Source organism: Phoenix dactylifera, unplaced genomic scaffold (genome assembly GCF_009389715.1).
Source record: "Phoenix dactylifera cultivar Barhee BC4 unplaced genomic scaffold, palm_55x_up_171113_PBpolish2nd_filt_p 000228F, whole genome shotgun sequence".
In the NCBI taxonomy this organism is placed as follows: domain Eukaryota; kingdom Viridiplantae; phylum Streptophyta; class Magnoliopsida; order Arecales; family Arecaceae; genus Phoenix; species Phoenix dactylifera.
This window is the reverse complement of record NW_024067733.1, coordinates 372773-393229: the sequence shown is the minus strand read 5'-3', so window position 1 is coordinate 393229 and position 20457 is coordinate 372773.

Here is a 20457-nt window from a genome sequence, read left to right as displayed (position 1 = left end):
GAAAGCAACAACAGCGGCGGCCAAATGAGAGCTTTTAGGGCCAGGCTAAAGTTTATATAGACCCCCCCCCCCGACGGCCCAGATCGACAGAGCCAGATCCCGGCTTCAGTCTAGATCGCACCACGTGTCGGTCCCCGAAAACCGAAGCAGCGTATCAACCTGGATCGGCGCTTTAAAAGCAGATTCGAGGCAGAGCGTCTTCGTCGGATCCCGGAGCCTCATCATGAGCTCGCGGTTCGAAACTACCTCGAAAAGCAGAAGGGCATTGCCTCGTGCCCTCGTTAAAGACGCCCCGAAGCGCGGAGCGATGGAGCAATTTAAGGCTACCTGGTTCCACCAGCGTGATAAAGACCATTACTTCCTTCGCACGAGCTCGTAAGCGGTTCGAACCTCGGGAAGTCGGGGGGTAGTGTTGGGAAAAAAATGGTTGCCCCAAAACACGTGAATGCATCGCGCCGCACGTGACGACGGGTGCAACGGCAGCAGCCCTCAAAGGCGCCCGACCTTAAGGCGCCCGACCTCAGAGCTCACAGCCTTGCGGCCTTGATCTCGGCTAAGCTGAGATCTATCGACCTCAAATCCGAAGAAGACCCATTCAAAGGATGAAGCAGACCTCTCCACTCTACCAAAAAATCAAGCCCTCTCCTCCTTATCCGGGATCCAATCCCGCGATCTCCGCCTGAGCGACTGTCAGCAATTAAATGCGCACGATCTCCACGGACCTCCAGCCAGCCCAAAATCTCAGGCCATCCCGGCAACTCGTTGACTCACTCAATCCGTCCAATCATCCACGGCAACTCCTTAATTCATACGATCACGCCCAATCATGACGGTAACCCCATTAATTCGTCCAGTCACATCGCAAGGTAACCCTGGCACCCTCCTATAAAAAGGAGAATTTCTTCCTCTCAAGGGGGTTTTTTTTTGGACTTCTGACTTTTGACTTCTACACATAAACTCTCTCCTTCTCCACAAAGACCCCCTCTGACTTAAGCATCGGAGGGCCGGCGCCGGAAACTCCGGCCACCGGCTTCTTGCAGGTCCCCGGAGGGCGCAGCCCGCCGACGCACCACCTGCCAGAGCTCCTCCTTCTCAGCCAGTGGCGACGCCCTCGGGTCCAATTTCCAGCAACAGTTGTCACTTCTCTTCCATTTTTTAAAGGAAACAAATTATGCATATGTTCCTCTTTCAACATTTCCTTACTCATGAGTTACATGCCATGGGATTTGCATGACATTTCACTAGAGATAAAACATTAACCTTTGCTTGAGGATAAGAAGGATGTCGGAAGATTCATTAAGATCTGTAGAGTATGTCAAACTGCCTAAAGCCATGAGCAAAGAGCATTGGATTTATATCTTCCTCTTTCATATTCTTAAGAGATAAGGGGAAGATCTTAGCATGAATTTTGTGGTTGGACTCCCAAAGACAAGAAGAGGATTTGATTTTATATTTTGTGGTATTGGATAGATTCTGCAAGATGGCATATTTTATTTCTTGCCACAAAACTTCTGATGCTTCACATGTTGCCAAGCTATTCTTTGATGAAGTGTACAACTGCATGGTGTTTCTAAGACCATTGATGAAGTGGTACAACTGCATGGGTTTCTAAGACCATTAATTGTGTTAGATAGATGATCAAATTTGTCAGCTACTTTTGGAAGACTACGGTAGGCTATGATGGGGATGAATCTCATATTTTCAAGTGCCATCATCCTCGGACAAATGGCCCAAACTAAAGTGGTGAACTGAAGTCTTCTGACCATCAAGAATCATGGATTTCTCTTCTTCCTCTTGCCAGGTTATCTCACAACAATACTATCAAAACATTCCAGCAATCGTTCACCTTTTGAGGTTGTTGCAAGTATAACTCCATGATTGTTTGCGGATCTTTGTCCAGTTCCCAATCATTATAGGTATCGTGAGAGGAGGCCAAGAATTTTTGCTAGAACATTAAGAAATCCATGCTGATGTGTGGAAAAAATTAGTTGAGCAAGCAAACAAATACAAGTTTCAAGCGGACAAGAGCCAATGGAAAGTGCAAATCAAAATAAGGAGAGTAAGGTGATGGTTCAATTAAGTCCCAATAGATAGCACCTTAGACATTTCACCAGCCGTAGCACAAGAAGATTGGACCATTCAAAATCATGAAGAAGCTTGGTGGCAATGCCTACTTTCCTGAGCTTCTAGCTACATTCCAATAAGCCCAATTATCAATATGTCTGAATTAATAGCCTACTACTTCAGCCACTATGAGACATTGATGACGAGACCAATTTTCAACTTCTGCCTCATGTCAAAGTCTTTACCATTAAAAGTTGAAGAAAATCCTCAATGATGCCATTATTTCCGATCATAAATGTGCATACCAGAGGTTCCTAGTTCAATGGAAGAACAAGCCGTATGCAGACCATGAATGGATCACTAAGGAAAACGTACAAAAGCTCAAACCCAGACCTTCATGAAGAGTATATGGCAGAGCATTTGTTAGGAGCTGAATTTTCAAGTCAGGAGAGTTGATGCAGCACAAAATATTTCAAGTTAAACAATGAGGTGATGACATAGCCAGTTATGGAAATACATATTTTTTAGAATTATTTTAGGATTCTTTTCTCTTTTCTTGACAAAATTCATTTAGGGTTTACCCTGCACTCAAGATTTTATTTATAACTATTTTAGGACTCTTTTCCTTATTTCATTAGAACTAGTTTAAGGGTTAACATGTAGTAATTACCAATAAAGCTTTCAAAGCTCTTCTTTAATTCTTGGCTTGGGTGAGTTTTTCTACTCATCGTTGTGTGAGACCATGATCCATGATAGGCGACCAAATGCACGGTGGAAGCTTTGAGCATTCCTTGGAGAGGTCGGAGGTCAGAGGTCGAAGACCCTCCAGAAGTTGGCATGAGATTAAACTCGTTAGCCATCTTCACGTTTGTTGTTTGTTGACCCATACTCTCATGAAGGTTTGCTTGGCTTACCTACATCACAATCCTTTCACAATCCTCCAAATAGGAAATTAATGAGGAGATATCAGATCGAGCGAAAAAGGCCCTAGCCAAGCAAGACGAGACGAGAGGGTTAGATTCAAGCAAAATTCGTATTGATCATACAATATTTATAAATATAAATTGACTTTGCTATAAAGCAAAGGGGAGGTAGGATGAAGAGGCGGAATGGCAATGATGGTGGCTAGGCTAGGCAAGGGGAGAGAGAAAGAGACTATGCCGGGACGGATAGCTAGCCTTGATCTCCATTGTTTCCTCCTAATATTCAGTCTTCGGTACTGCCTAACATATTTAAAGATATAGGATAAGGGTGAAGGAGAGTGACAATAAGTCATATTCAGGTCATAAGTCAAAAATGGATTGTATACCATGACTTATCCCTATGAATTATCCATAACTAGCTTTAAAAAAAATAAAGAGTTTGAGAAGATCTAATGCAATAGAGTGTTTTACCATTAGGAGGGGGAACTTTGGTTCTCATGTCTATGTATAACCAAAATCACCTTTTGAAATGGATGATTTCTCTCTTTCTTTATCTTCTCTATTTCTTGGGATATTACACTCAGTGGCATCATCTGTGTGTGTTCCTTCTTTTCTTGGTCCAATCAACTCGCTTTGAGTCAAGTTGGAGGTTTATCATAGAATTTGCACGAATCTTGGTCAAGTTTGGATCAAAAAATAATTTGGGTCAGGTTGGGTTTATAGATGAATTGAATATCCTATCTGATAATAAAATGCTTTGGGTGAGGGGTGGTTGTGGGTGTTGGTGTAACACCTAGCCTAGTTAATAAGGAATTGGACCTAGTCCACTTGACCGGCCCGGATATAAGAGTTGGAGTATGAGATGGGAACAAAAAAAAGGATAGAGTCATAGAGCCCTGTTAGATTTAGAGTAAGAGATGGAAAAAAAGATAAAGCTCTATTTGACTTGGAGTAGGAGATAGAAGAAAAAAAAATAGACCCTTTTTCGACTTAGAGTAGGAGGACTCCTCCATCTCGATTTTGTACAAGAGCTAAGAAACGTAGTCTCCAACGACTATTTAAAGACCCCACATCATTTTTTGCTCACTGCTGATAGGTTTTGCCGATGGTTCCTTCCTTTTTTCCTTTTGACTTCTAACGATCTTGGTTTACGGTGCTCACCAGAGATTTCGGTTAAGCCCTCATCAGAATCTTAGATTCTAAGAGAGATTTTCAAAATTATTTGGACCTATAGTTTGGTTTCGCTCGCAAGGTAAATAATATTTTGCCTTTTCTAGATTTTTTGTTGATATAATACTATTTTTAACATCAAATAAATTGTTAACCAATTTATACACAATTTATGAATTTTTATGAGATTTTATTTGAATCAAAAATAAACATGTAATTTTGAAATAATATTTTTTGATTATTATATTAGTTTATTGATCTCATATCGTATGTACATTTTTTTGGTTTGGAATATGGTCTATATATTATTCTGAAGAAAAAAAAATGATATGTATCCTATTTGAACTCTTAGCCTAACTATGTTCTGAACCCTGCAATTGAGGGTTTATGCATTGGCACTTTGATTATTATTGAGCTCATTGGTTTTGCTTCTGGCCCCGCCATAGGGTATAATATGGTATTCTATCCCACTCCATAGAGTATAAAGTATGGTATTTCGGCTCGCTCCGCAAGGTATAAGTGTGGTTCTATTTCTAGTCTAGTATAGAGTGTAAATATGGCCATAGTTAAATGCTATTGAGTTGAATATGATTTGTTCAAATCTGATTTACAAATAATATATGAATATTTGAAAGATATGGATTTTAATGGATTTATATTTTGAAACAAAATTGGTTTATCTTTACACTAATTCATGGGTAATTGTGTCTTACTATTGTATCTTATGCTATTACAATAAATTATTTAGCTAGGGTATTCATTAATTTAATGGGTTGTCAAGCTCATTATCTCTTTTGTTCTTCACAGGTGTAAATACTTTAGATCTGAATGTGGGTCATTCTATAGGAGTGAGACTAAAAGTAATATATTGACAATATCTACATAGTTTGGATTGAGTGTTGATTATAATTTTTTTTATTGGGTTATTATTTGAGGTTTAATTAATGTAAAACTTTTAAATATTATTTGTCAATTCGATTTGGTAGTTAATTGATTTATGGCTTATAGTGATTTAAATTTTTTTTGCTGTTTGTTTATGATATCATGATGAGATGCTTGCATACTTGTAAGGAGGGTTCCCTATAAGTATGCGGTGGTGTGCCCGCGACCCCTAGCTCCATGATCTTGGATTGAGGACGTGTCACTGTGTATGTGTTTATATATATACATATATAAATGTATGTATGTTGTATGTATGCCTGTGTGTATGTATGTGTATATGTATGTGCTAATGTGCGTATGTGGTGTGTATGTGTGTGTGTGTGCGCATGCGTGGATGTGTGTCAGCATGCGTTGATGCGTGCGTGTGTGCATGCATGCTTTGTGTGTGTGGTATGTATGTATGTGTGTGTGTATGTGTGTGTATAAGATTATTCTTTAACATCTATATCCAATATACTAGTCAGTTATATTTTCCAAATTTATATTAAATTGATTAATAAGACCCATATGTCCCGAAATAAATTTTATATGTGAACCAAATCAATGATATGAATTATAAAATAGGTAATCTGAACTATTAAGACACTATCTATATGATCTGAAAAGCCTATAAATTAGATAAATATGTTGGAGAGAAGTATATTTGTGAGGACTCGTATGGTCGTGTGTTTAGTCTCACATCGGTTATTCGCTCGGTAGATCTTGGTACTTATACAAGATCAAGAAACCAAATAATACTTTCTAGCTAGCCATTTTGGGTGAGATTCTGGTTGTTACACAAATGGTATCAAAGCAGACCTGACCTATAACCTATGTGGATTAGGGGACATTGCAGCACAGATCCATTGGGGCTAATCACGGGCCGATCGTGGTGTTTGTGATTAGATTTGAATGGATTTGAACTTTAGTCTGACAAGAACGTTAGGACTTAAACAGGAGGAGTATGTGAGGACCCGTGCGGGCGTGTGTTTTAGTCCTATATCAGTTATTCGCTGGATAAATCTTGGGTACTTATACAAGATCAAGAAACCCAAAATAATACCTTCCGGCTAACTATTTTGGGTAAGGTTCTGGATTGTTACAATATTAATATATTAAATTATTTTACAATTAAGACATTAGACTTGGTCGAACTTATTCATAAGAGTATTAATATAGATATGTGGCAAAGAATCTTCAAAATATATAACCTTTTATTTATGAACATCCTAGATGGTGTAAACTGTATGTGATAATTGAGAATTTTTCTGCAATCCCCGTTTTTTAAATTTAGCACAAGGTGTAAAATCTAATCTTTCCTAAGTAAATGGAGATTGCATCTCTACAACAATAACATGCCCTAGCAAACTATTGTTTGGAGAAAATACTACAATTTGTGACTTATTTCATAACCAACAATTGCTTTGAATCTCTTTGTTGCATCTTCTTTTAACATTGCATTAGGAAGATATTGTCAGACTTTAGAAGAATAATTAGCTAGCCTGCAAACAACGTCTATATTCTTTTCTCGACCCTTCTATCTCTCCGTCTTTAGAAGCCATCACTATAAAATGCAACAATAGTTCTTACCATCCAAAATTATCTCTCTACAACCCCAGTTCGAATTTGCTACACCTCCCCTTTGTGGCAAGAAATCAATTCCTTTTCAAATAACTTCCATAAAGCAAGGGGAACTAGATAGATGCTAATGGAGATGAACGTCCACTTAATCCTCGTCAAATCCTATTACATTTCTTAATTCATCAGGAAAGAGATTTGCTTGAGCAAAATTCATTTGGAATGCTCCAATTCCAGAAAAGGCCATTATTTTTGCCCAGCGTTGCAAGAGAAAATTCTAACAACAAACAGCCTATTTAAACAAGGATGGGCCACCATCAAAGCTTGTATTCTATTCAACTCTCCTCCAGAAACTGCGTCGCATATCTCACTCAACTACCTGTTTGCAAATCACTTTTGGGGATTTCTTTCTATTATGTCTCAACATCACATTCTCACAAGAGCTACAATATTTATGGATAGACTGGAAATCAAAGTTGATACCCTTAAATCTACAACACCAATGGATATGCTTGCAATCATTATTATCTAAAGCCTCTAGACGTGGTACAAAAATCGTATCTTTAACAAACCATAGACACTTACATTCTCTTTAATAGATGTGATTAGCTGTCTTCACAAACACAGAACCAATAACCTGCCAGCCTAACATTTCAAATTTCTCCACCCTTTACTTTAATTTCCCTCTTCCTCTCACTCCTTTATTTTATCTTTCAAACCACTTCCATTTTACTTGTACTTCAATTTCATATCAAGGCTTTTAGTTCTGTTTGCACCAGAATTTTTTCATATCCCTAACGAAAATCTTGGTGGTCCATTTTCCTCCTGTTTCCTTAAAAAAAAAAGGAAAAGAAATATCGAGATCTTTCCAACTTGTTTCTATAGTCACTCTACACCACTACAAATAAATAAAACTAAAAAAAGAGACAAACTATGATCAATCTGCCAATTTTTCCAATCATTGTACATAGTTACACTAGCAAATCAAAGTCTTATCATACAAATGTGTTTAATATATTACTATCTTGAGAAGTCAAGTTCTTGACATTGAGGGTTTCTTAGAGTTGCTGGACGCTGAAAGGTTAGTCAGTCCATTTTCAAGTCTATGAAGTCTCAAAGCAGCCGAAAGCAATATTGGTGCATAATAATATGAGTTTTCTTTTTTCTTTTTATTGAGAAAAGAGAAGAGTCCAGGCTTACCTCCACTTTATTAAGAAAATGAACATACATAGGAGATTGAGCCCAACAAACAACATAAAAACCAAAGAACAAACCCCAAATTTAAATTATTCAAAATTCAAACTAACCTCCAAAAAGGAAAAAAAAAACAGAAAGACACATTCAATAAATAACAAAGAAATTCAATTTTTAAAATTCAAAAGTCCCACAACTAGAGGACTTGTTGAAGCTGCCCGAACTATGAGCACTCCATCAACAGCCACCGACAACACTAACATCAACAATTGGAAATGATCTATCAGTGGGGGAGCTCCACCGTCAACACAAGTGTTGTCACCCTAAGCCACAAAGCCAATGAAAGAGAAAGGTGGTGGGATAATTGATGACCCAAAGATTGATTTAAAGATTGATTTTGATAATCACAAAACCTTGAAGTAAAATAAATACTAATGTTTGTGTTGCAAAGAGAAAGATATTTATTTTGCAAGGAACATTAGCAAGTTGGAAGAACACAAGAAGAACTCCAAAGTTCTCAAGAAAAGTTGGAAGAAAGTTACACTTCATTGGCCCAAGTTTCAAATTCAAAGGACTCAAGTTGGAAGAGCAAATTCAAAGGAAAATTCAAAAGAATAGTCCTCGAGTCGACTTCTGGATAGTAAGAGTCGACTCCCAGAGAAATACAAGGCAAAAAGTCAGAGAGCCAATTTCAGACACTGAGAGCCGAGTCGACTCCGCGAAGTCCGAGTCGACTCCGAAGCAGCGCAACCCCAAAGACAGAAGACGGTATTTTCGTCTCTGAGAGGCGAGTCGACTCCAAGACAGTTCGAGTTGACTCCAAGGCAGCGCGACCCCCAAAATACAGAGGATCAGTTTTCGGGCTCTGAGAGCCGAGTCGACTCCAAGAGAATCCGAGTCGACTCGAGGAAGAAAATCAGAAAATATGTCCTCTGGATTCCTGAGAATGAGCCGACCCCCAAGTGCCCGAGTCCGGCTTCCAGCTATTGGCGATAATCGACTCCAGTTTGGTCCGAGTCGACTCTAGGACAAGGCATGCACATTAATTCAAATTTTGGAACAGTGGCCGAGTCGTCTCCAGAAAAGCACGAGCCGACTCCTGCAACAGGCGGAGTCGACTCCAGATCCGCGCGAGTCGACTCATCCTCCAACGGAAACTTTGTCAGGAGTTACAGACTGTGCACAACGGCTCTATTTTTTGTCTCTAACGGCTAGATTTCTATTCCACGACATCTAAAGCTATAAAATCAAGAGGAAGAGCTAGGATAGAGAGGATGGAAGTGGGAGAGAACATTTAGGGAAAGAGATTTCAAAGAGATTACAAGGAAAATCTCCCATAAGCACAAAAGGGCCATTTCAAAGTAAAATAGAGAGAAGAAGAGCATCCAAGTGAATCCCAAAGCTTCCTGTCCATCCGTGTGCTGCCCTCCGTGATCCACTACTTCGTGCAAAACCAGAAGAGGGTCAAGTAAAGAAGAAGCTGTTGCCAAGGTGACAAGCCAAGAGGGGGGGGTGAATTGGTTTCTTCTAAATTTTGGTGCTTTAAACGTTTTCTTAATTAAGTGCGGTGGATGCTTTCTTAAGCTATTTGAGTGAGTTAAACTAACGCAAGAGTAGAAGATGATGCAAGAGTAAATGAAAACACAAGCACAACACAAACACAACAATATATAGTGGTTCGGTGCTCTCCTTAGCACCTACGTCCACTCCCAAGCGTCCCCTTGGAAATTCACTATAATCTCGCGGATTACAGTTGGATTGTTTTCCGGGGCTCACAATCCAAAACCTTTGTTGGTTTTACCGGGCTCACCAACGAACCTATACACTTTGGTTTTCCGGGTTCACCAAAACCTTTGTTGGTTTTACGGGCTCACCAACGAACCTATACACTTTGGTTTTCCGGGTTCACCAAAACCTTTGTTGGTTTTGCGGGCTCACCAACGAACCTTTACAAAGTGTTTAATAACAAAAGGAAAGATTCAAACTCCTAAATGAGCATATGAAACAATATAAGCTACAAGGAAGAGTTAGAAGTATTTATCGGCTTTGAAGTCGCTTTGCTCTTCTTTGTCAAGGATGCTTCACTGCTTTAAAGGGGGATTGGAGCTTTCCTTGATGCCATCTTTGAATTGCTCAATCCCTTTCTTTGACTTCTTGAAATAAGCTGCTTGATGAAGAAGATTAGGGCACTTTTGTACTTCTTTTGGGTCAGCGTCTTTGATATTCCACTCAAAAGTTATTTCTCTCTGATGAATATCGTGGCCCCTGTAAATCAGCTTTCCCACCTTCTTCAGGTACGAGAGTCCCAAATGGTTAGGATTTGGAAAGAAACTAAGCCGTGTATCTCACACTTGGAGAAAGGACCAAAAAGTACAATTGCTAAGAACTTGCCGTCTACTGGTTCAGCCGTGTTTGGGTCGGTCCAACCTTGTCTTGGGTTCGACCACAACTTTGGCCTTGGGTCGACTCAAACATTCCTTGGGTCGACCCTCTCAGAAACCACAGAAACTTCAATTTTCCAGCCTTCCTTTCCCATGGGTCGACCCAACCCATTCTTTGGGTCGACTCAAAGTCCACTTGGGGTCGACTCAACTTCTTCTTGGGGTCGACCTCTCTCAGTAATTCCAGAGAACCATTTTCTGTCTGTCTTTCTGTCTTGCCTTTGGGTCGACCCTCTCAGGGTTTGGGTCGACTCAAGCTTGGGGTCGACTCAACCCACTGTTGGGTCGACCCTCTCAGTCAATCCAGAGAGCATTCTTCAGTTGTGTTTTTGAGGTTTTCAAAGGTTGGGGTCGACTCATGCTTAACCTTGGTCGACCCACTTCACTGTTCATTTGTGCCATTTTTGCAGGAGTTGCCAAATGATTTCTTGATTGTCGGGGTCGACCAATCAACCTTTGGGTCGACTCAATCCACACTTTGCTGCACTCTCAAGGTTAGATCATTCAAATGAACAAGGTCATGTATCTATTTCAATTAACCAAATATACTGAGAGTAATGAACTTATAAATGACAGTTAACTTAACTTATAGCATACTCTAGATAATTGCTTGTTAACTCATCAAAATAACACTATCCATCCTCAATCTCCCCCTTTTTGATGATTACAAAATAAAGAGTATAAAGTCTATTGATACTTGTCTTTAAAATCAGTTTATAAAAGGGATTAAATTGCTGAATTTCAGCTTTTCATATATACTTGTGAAATCTCCCCCTATATCATTCAAATGTTGCCAATTTGACTTTTTGAATTGCTCCCCCTTTCATTTATAATTCATTAGCAATGAAACTTCAAAAATTTGAGATAAACTCTGAGTTTCAGGTTATGTATCGGGGTGCGAGAGGTGCGTGCCAAATTCTGAATTTATATGTGCCAAATTCTGAACTTTGATGGAAATTTTTGATTTAGTCAATTTCATTGTTGCAAATTGCTCCCCCTTAGATGTATAAGCTTTCTTATATGATTTTCAATTTGTTTGCCCATTTATTTCTCTTTTCTTTACATAACTTTTATCTTTATTTCTCCCCTTTTTGTTATATATCTTTACTTCAATTGAATACTCTTTCTTTTCTTATACTCTTTCTTTTCTTAATACTCTTTCTTTTCTTAAATACTCTTCCTAATCTTTCTTTTCTTCTCCCTTTTTGTTATCATCAAAAAATATATATATGGAAAAGATGCAATAAATAATAAACTTCAAACCTTCAATTGATCAAAAATAGGAACATTTTCATACATTCATGTAAAAACAAAGACAGATACCAATGTTCCTTAATCCAGATTTAAAAGATACATAAGATAAAAACAAGATACATAGGAGAAAAGCAAGATACATGTGAGAACTTAGATATCCTAGCCTAGGCTCTAAAACATAGACGCTAAGATCAGCCTAGGGGGAATCTAATGGCTGGGATCTAGTCCTATCCCTCCTAGCATAACGTGGCCGAGGGGGAGGTTCGAGCCTGGTGAGACTGTGTCTGGCGTGGAGCCACGACGAGCGGGATGACTCTGTGCCGATATCTCTGACTCAGCCAGCCTGTGGGCACAGATGGTCCATGTGCTCTCTCTCTCCTCCGGAGTGCTCCATCTGCTGCCGCCTCAAGATCACTGATCTCAGCGACATGAATCCAACCGGGCGTCCAAATCGGCTCGTGAGCCCGTCAGTAATAGTCCTCGCCTGAGCTGTCATGAGCCTCTGTCATCCCTGCTCCAGAAGTCATCCGTATCTGTCGGAGGAGCGGATGACGATGGTCCAGCCTCTGAGGTGCAGTAGGATGATCCATAGGCTCCTCATCCTCATCCTCTGGTGCCTCTCCCTCTGGTGCCTCACCCTGAATGCCTGCACCGGTGTGAATCCACTGCCCGTTCACTTTCGCATATCCCATGCGTATGAGTGTCCGTGCAGTGTACGTGTCCGTGTGATGCAGACTCTTGGATGCCTCCTCCTCAAGAGGTAAACCATGCTGACGGAAGATCAATGTAAGTATCATACCATAAGGTAGTGATACCCTGTTGCTGCACATCACCTTCCTCATCTGCCTTAATATCATAGCCGGAAGATTTAGAGGAGTCCCCGAATCATACACTCCATAACTGCTAGATCTCGCTCTGAGATGAGATCAAATCTCCGGTCTTCGGAAATAAAATCCTATTTATCATATTGAGCAATAACCTCATCTCAGCGGAAAGAGAACTAGCTATTACCTTCTGAGAAAAATCGAAGTTCTCGTTTTCCATGATCAATTGCAGAGCTCTCATTTTGTCTTCTGGCCTCTCCGGAGTGGCTCCTATGCAGGGTAGGTGTAGTAACTCACTCAAGCTCTCCTCGGACACACGGATCCGAACCCCTCGAACTTCCGACACAAGCCCTCCCATACCAGTCTTGAGGAAGGCATAGAACTCTTGTACCAACCCGGGGTAGATGACCACATCTAGGGAGCAAAGATACTCCCAACCTTGTCTTTGGATCCATTCCCAAATCCGAAACCCTTCTTGATTGAAAAACTCCGAATGGATCCTTCTCCCGGTAGTAACCGGCCTCCCCGCAAATCTTGCAAGGATCACTGAGGGGGAAGGAGGAGGAGGGACCTCCGCACGTGCCTCACGTCTTGGAGACACGGGAGAAGGCTCGGTAGGGTGCCTTTCCTCTGGTTGGACCCGGGTCACTCTTCCGGATCTCTTGGCTACGGCTCGTTTGGGTCCCATTTCTCCAAGATCCTTAGGAAATCTACTGTTTGGAGGAGTTTAGTGGAGATTGGAGAGTGGGAGCTAGTCTTTTCGGAAGAAGACAAAGGGCAAACAGTGCCCTAGATGTGCTCTCGGGCCCCCTTTTAACAGTGGGGGTCCCGACGTTGGGGTCGACTCAAGATTTTTCTTGGGTCGACTCAACGTTGGGGTCGACCCATGTTTCTGGGTTGGGTCGACCCAAGTGCAGAAATTTTTCTTTTCTCTTCCTTTTTGCTTCTAAAAAGTTTTCCTTGCTTCCAATCCTTATAAACTCTTTATGGAACAATGATACATGAGTAAGAAATCTATAGATAACAAATTTGACTCATGTTTCATGGGATTTTTGAAATTAGAGGAATGTATCATGAGACTACTATCTCCCTTTTATATTTCTTTAATAAAAAGGATCACATATGCCTAATTCCCTCCTGAGCATACAGAATCTATCTTCACTCAATGGTTTGGTAAATATGTCGGCCAATTGTTTTTCCGTGCATATATGCTCAATACATACATTTCCATTTTGCACATGATCCCTAATAAAATGGTACCTTATTTCTATGTGTTTGGCTTTAGAGTGCTGAACTGGATTTTTAGTGAGATTGATAGCACTAGTATTATCACACTTAATAGGAATATTATCTAGTTTGACTCCATAGTCCTCTAGTTGTTGCTTGAGCCATAATACTTGAGCACAACAACTACCAGCAGCTATGTATTCAGCTTCAGCTGTGGACAGTGCCACTGAGTTCTGCTTCTTACTAAACCATGATACTAAGTTATTTCCTAAGAATTGACATGTGCCACTTGTGCTCTTCCTATCTAACTTGCATCCAGCAAAGTCAGCATCTGAATATGCAAGCAAATCTAGACAGGAGTCTCTCGAGTACCATAATCCAATGGTGGTAGTTCCTCTTAAGTATCTAAGGATTCTCTTAACAGCACTTAAATGTGACTCCTTAGGATCCGATTGGTATCTAGCACATATCCCTACACTAAATACAATGTCGGGTCTACTAGCAGTAAGATAGAGCAAGGATCCAATTAGTCCTCTATAGAGCTTAATATCAACACTTTTCCCTTTTTCATCTTTGTCTAGCTTACTAGTAGGATTCATTGGAGTGCCAATTCCCTTATGATTTTCATTCCCAAACTTCTTCAGTATTTCCTTTGTATACTTAGTTTGATGAATGAAAATGCCTTCTTTGGTTTGTTTGATTTGTAATCCTAGAAAGAAGCTTAGTTCTCCCATCAAACTCATCTCAAATTCTCCATGCATTAAATCAGCGAATTCTTTGCATAGAGTATCATTAGTGGCACCAAAGATTATGTCATCTACATATATTTGCACCACTAATAGATTTTTGTCCTTTCTTTTGATGAATAAAGTTTTATCTACATTTCCTCTACAAAAATCATTTTCAAGCAGAAATTTACTTAGTCGATCATACCAAGCCCTAGGTGCTTGCTTTAATCCATATAATGCCTTATGTAGTTTAAACACATGATTTGGCAATTCATGATTTTCAAATCCTGGAGGTTGTTCTACATATACTTCCTCCTCAATAATACCATTTAAGAATGCACTCTTCACATCCATTTGATATAATTTAAAATCCATGAAACATGCAAATGCCAGAAGCAATCTAATAGCCTCTAATCTAGCTACAGGAGCAAATGTCTCATCAAAATCTATTCCTTCTTCTTGATTGTATCCCTTAGCTACAAGTCTAGCCTTATTCCTTATAACTAATCCATTTTCATCTAATTTATTTCTAAATACCCATTTTGTTCCAATTACTGAATTATGCTTTGGTCTTTCAGTTAATGTCCATACATTACTTCTTTTAAATTGATTTAATTCCTCTTGCATGGCATTTATCCAGTTAGTATCTTTTTCAGCCTCTTCATAAGTTTTAGGTTCTAATTGTGAAAAAGCAAGATAATCATTTAAATTTCTAAGAGATGATCGAGTTCTTACCCCTTGAGATGGATCACCAATGATTAAATCTTTAGGATGTCCATGTGCATACCTCCATTCTTTTGGCACGTCTTGGGGTTGTGGTGGCACGCAATCATCTCCCTTATCTTGATTTGGCACGTCATCAATTTTCAACTTTTCAAAGTCGATAATTCCTGTATCATCATCAATAGTATTTTCTTTCCTAGCAGACTCACTATCAGACTCATCAAATATAATATTGACTGACTCTTCTACTACTAAGGTTCTTTTGTTGAATACTCTGTATGCCTTGCTAGATGTGGAGTATCCTAAGAAGATACCTTCATCTGACTTGGCATCAAATTTACTTAAGTCCTCCTTGCCATTATTTAAGATAAAACATCTACATCCAAACACTTTAAAATATTTTGCAGTTGGTTTCTTATTCTTCCAAAGTTCATAAGGAGTTTTCTTAGTTATAGGTCGTATTAAAACTCGATTTAGAATATGGCAAGAGGTGTTTATAGCTTCAGCCCAAAAGTACTTTGGAAGATTTGACTCGCACAACATTGTGCGTGCCATTTCTGCCAATGTCCTATTTTTTTCAACAACCCCATTTTGTTGAGGCGTTCTAGGTGCTGAAAATTGATGTGATATTCCATTTTTAGTGCAAAATTCCTCGAAGTGTTGATTTTCAAATTCAGTACCATGATCACTTCGAATGGCTACTAAGGTGAGTTTCTTTTCATTTATGATTTTATTATATAGTTTCAAAAATTCTGAAAATGCTTCATTCTTATGTGCCAAAAATGAAACCCATGTATACCTTGAAAAATCATCAACAATAACTAGTCCATATTTCTTTCCTCCTAGACTTGTAGTTCTAGTAGGTCCAAATAAATCCATGTGTATGAGTTCAAATGGTCTAGTTGTTGATACTACGTTTTTCGATTTGAAAGATGACTTAGTTTGTTTTCCCAATGAACATGGTCCACATATTTTGTCCTTTTCAAAAATTTTGGCACATCCTTTATTAATTCCTTCTTAACTAGTTTTGATATTAATTCCATACTAGCATGTCCTAATCTTCGATGCCAAAGCCAACTAGTTTCAATTTTCTTTTCTTCATTAGTAATTAAGCATAAACCATTTTTCTTGCCTAACTCATGAAGATCTACTAAGTAAATATTTCTTTGCCTTTGTCCTACAAGTACAATGCTATTATCTTTAGGATTTGTGATTATGCATACAGATGCTTCAAATGTAACTTTAAATCCTTTATCACAAAATTGACTTATGCTAAGAAGGTTATGTTTCAAGACCTTAACTAATAACATTTTCTATAAAAATAGATGGAGCAATGAAAATTTTACCCTTTCAATGATATACCCTTTACCATTGTCTCCATAGGTCACTACTCCACCTTTCTGGTTCCAAGTGACAAATTGATCTTCGTCACCGGTCATGTGTCTTGAACAGCCACTAATTAGATACCATCGTTTTTTCCATTTTATCACGTGCAAACACCTGCAATCAAGATCAAGAAAGAACTTTAGGTACCCAAGCTAAGTTGGGTCCTTTAGGGTTAGTACTCCATGTTCCTTTTGGAACCAAACTTTCTTGAATTTTATCTCTTTGTTATTTACTTGATCTGTTTGACTAGACTTTCTAAAATTACATTCACATGCTCTATGTCCTATCTATATTACAACAATAACAAGTAATATTTTCTCTTTAGCTTTTACAAAAATATTCTTTAAGAGTTTTTGTTTCCTATTTGTTCTATACCCTAAACGGCCTTATCATATACAGCTTTTGGCTATCAAGAATCAAGTTTAATTTGTAGAACTAAGAGTAAATCTATCTACCAAAGATTTATATTTTTCAGCATCTTCTTTTAGCTTTGACATTTTCAGCAATTAGATTTTTGGTTTCATTTTCAAGTTCCTACTTAATGTTTCATAGTTATGAGACAGTTTTATCTTATCTTTAATGAGAGATTGATTTTCTTTCTTTTTAGAGCTTTATTTTATTAATTACTTTCTTATGTTCTTCCATGAGTTCTAAGAATGCATCATGCAATTCATCAACAGTAAAATCACAGTCAAGTTCAGAATCTACCTCATCGTCATTGGCCATATGACATATTTGGGCCGTGTCTTGATGATCTTCGTCCTCCGAACTTGATTCCTCACTTTCACTCCAATCGGCCATAAAATTCTTCTTTTTCAACTTTCTTGCCATCCACTTCAAATCTGGACAATCTATCTTATAATGCCGGGTTTGTTACACTCATAGCAAAGGGAGTCTCCTTTTCTTTTTCCTTATCCTTAACCTTTTCTTTGCTTGAGTTACCTTTAAGAAAGGGTTTCTTTTTTATGGAACTTATTCTTACCTCTCATGAATCTTCTGAATTTTCTCCCAAGCACTGCCATCCCTTCTTCATCAATATCTTCATCATCATCTGAATCTTCCGATTCAGTTTGTTGTCTAGGGGTGGTAGTCTTTAGGGCAATGGGTTTTTCTTCTCTTGACCTCATCTTCTGAATTTTGCCTCATTGTCAACTCATGGGTCATGAGAGATCCTAGGAGCTCCTCTAACTGCAGCAAGTGTTTGAGGTCCTTTGCCTCTTGAATAGCGGTTACCTTGGCCTCCCAATTCCTTGGTAGACCTGAGAATTTTACGCACCAAATCAGAGTTAGAATAAGACTTTCCTAAACTTTTAAGCCCATTTATAATATCAGTAAAACGAGTAACATATCAGTTATGGACTCAGTAGATTCCATTTTAAACAGTTCATACTTGTGTACTAATATGTTTATCTTGGACTCCTTAACTTGATTGGTCCCTTCATGTGTGACCTCAAGCCTATCCCAAATTTCTTTGGCGGTGGTGCAAGTGGATATTCTATTAAATTCATTTACATCTAAAGAGCAGCAAAGTGTATTTACAGCTTTTGCATTTAACTGTGCTAATCTTCTATCACTTTCATTCCAATCCATTTCTGGTTTGGGTATGATAGTGCCATCTATGTTAAGTGTGGGTGTGTGAGGTCCTCTAGTGATGATTTGCCACAGTTCATAGTCCGAAGCTTGAATAATATCCTCATTCTAGCTTTCCAATATGTGTAGTTTGTGCCATTAAATAGAGGTGGTCTATTTGTGGATTGCCCCTCACTCATTGCACATCCCACTTGGGTTGTCATGATCTTTAACTCTTGATTGTTAGATCAATGAGCACTATTAGAGCACCTAGCTCTAATACCACTTGTTGCCGAAGGTGACAAGCCAAGAGGGGGGTGAATTGGTTTCTTCTAAATTTTGGTGCTTTAAACGTTTTCTTAATTAAGTGCGGTGGATGCTTTCTTAACCATTTGAGTGAGTTAAACTAACGCAAGAGTAGAAGATGATGCAAGAGTAAATGAAAACACAAGCACAACACAAACACAACAATATATAGTGGTTCGGTGCTCTCCTTAGCACCTACGTCCACTCCCAAGCGTCCCTTGGGAATTCACTATAATCTCGCGGATTACAGTTGGATTGTTTTCCGGGCTCACAATCCAAAAACCTTTGTTGGTTTTACGGGCTCACCAACGAACCTATACACTTTGGTTTTCCGGGTTCACCAAAAACCTTTGTTGGTTTTACGGGCTCACCAACGAACCTATACACTTTGGTTTTCCGGGTTCACCAAAAACCTTTGTTGGTTTTGCGGGCTCACCAACGAACCTTTACAAAGTGTTTAATAACAAAAGGAAAGATTCAAACTCCTAAATGAGCATATGAACAATATAAGCTACAAGGAAGAGTTAGAAATATTTTACGCTTTGAAGTCGCTTTGATCTTTCTTTGTCAAGGATGCTTCACTCTTTAAGGGGGATGGAGCTCTTGATGCCTCTTGAATCTGCTCAATCCCTTTCTTTGATTCTTGAATGAAGCTCTTGATAGAAGATTAGGCACTTTTGTATTCTTGGGTACTCTTTGATATTCCACTCAAAAGTTGTTCTCTCTGATGAATAGTGCCCTTAAATAGCCCCACCTTAGGACAAGTCCCAATGGTTAGATTTGAAAAATAGCCGTTACTCACCTTGGGAAGGACAAAAGTACAATTGCAGAACTAGCCGTTACTGTTCAGCCCGTGTTTGGGTCGGCTCAACTGTCCTTGGGTCGACCAACTTTGCCTTGGGGACTCAAACATTCCTGGTCGACCCTCTCAGAAACCACAGAAACTTCAATTTCAGCCTTCTTTCCCATGGGTCGACCCAACATTCTTTGGGTCGACTCAAAGTCCACTTGGGTCGACTCAACTTCTTCTTGGGTCGACCCTCTCAGTAATTCCAGAGAACCATTTTCTGTCTGTCTTTCTGTCTTGCCTTTGGGTCGACCCTCTCAGGTTTGGGTCGACTCAAGCTTGGGTCGACTCAACCACTGTTTGGGTCCTAGTAATCCAGAGAGCATTCTTCAGTTGTGTTTTGAGGTTCTTCAAGGTTGGGTCGACTCATGCTTACCGGGTCGACCCAACTCACTGTTCATTTGTGCCATTTTTGCAGGAGTGTGCCAAATGATTTCTTGATGTGCCGGGGTCGACCCAATCAACCTTTGGGTCGACTCAATCCACACTTTGCTGCACTCTCAAGGTTAGATTCATTCAAATGAACAAGGTCATGTATCTATTTTCAATTAACCAAATATATTGAGAGTAATGAACTTATAAATGAAGTATCAACTTAACTTATAGCATACTCTAGATAATTGCTTGTTATCATCAAAATAACACTATCATCCTCAAAGCCGAGTTCCTCCATCTACAAATTTGTTTGAGGGCTTCTTCTCTGTACTTTATTTATTTATATTTGCTATATTTGCTTATGTGAGAAGCTTGTATTTGATTTAAACCCTTGTTCTAATATCTTGTAACTTGATTCAATCAAGGGATTGAATCAAGGGGTTAAGGTTTGTTGGTGAGCCAAAGGGAAAAACCAACATTGTAAGGTTGTGGTTGGTGAGCCTTTGGCAAAACCAACTGGGTTGATTGATGAACCCGGAAAACAATCGTTGTAAGGTGTGGTTGGTGAGCCTTGGGGAAAAACCAACTGGGTTGGATTGTGAGGCCCGTGAAAATAATCGTTGGATTCTAGTCGGTGAGCCTGTGAAACGACCGAGTTCGTTGTGATCTCGCAAAACAACAAGTTGGGTTGTGAGCTTGTAAAACAACCAACTGTAATCTGAGAGATTATAGTGAAATTTCCAATAGGTCTTGGGGAGTGGATGTAGGTGCTGGGGTGCACCGAACCACTATATATCTTTGTGTTTGTGATGCCCTTATTTCTTGCGTTTCATGCCTTACATACATACTTGACTGTGTAATATCTCTAGCTTTATTTCCTAATTGATTATAAGAGATTGTTTAGAACTTGCTTAGCTTTCACTCTAT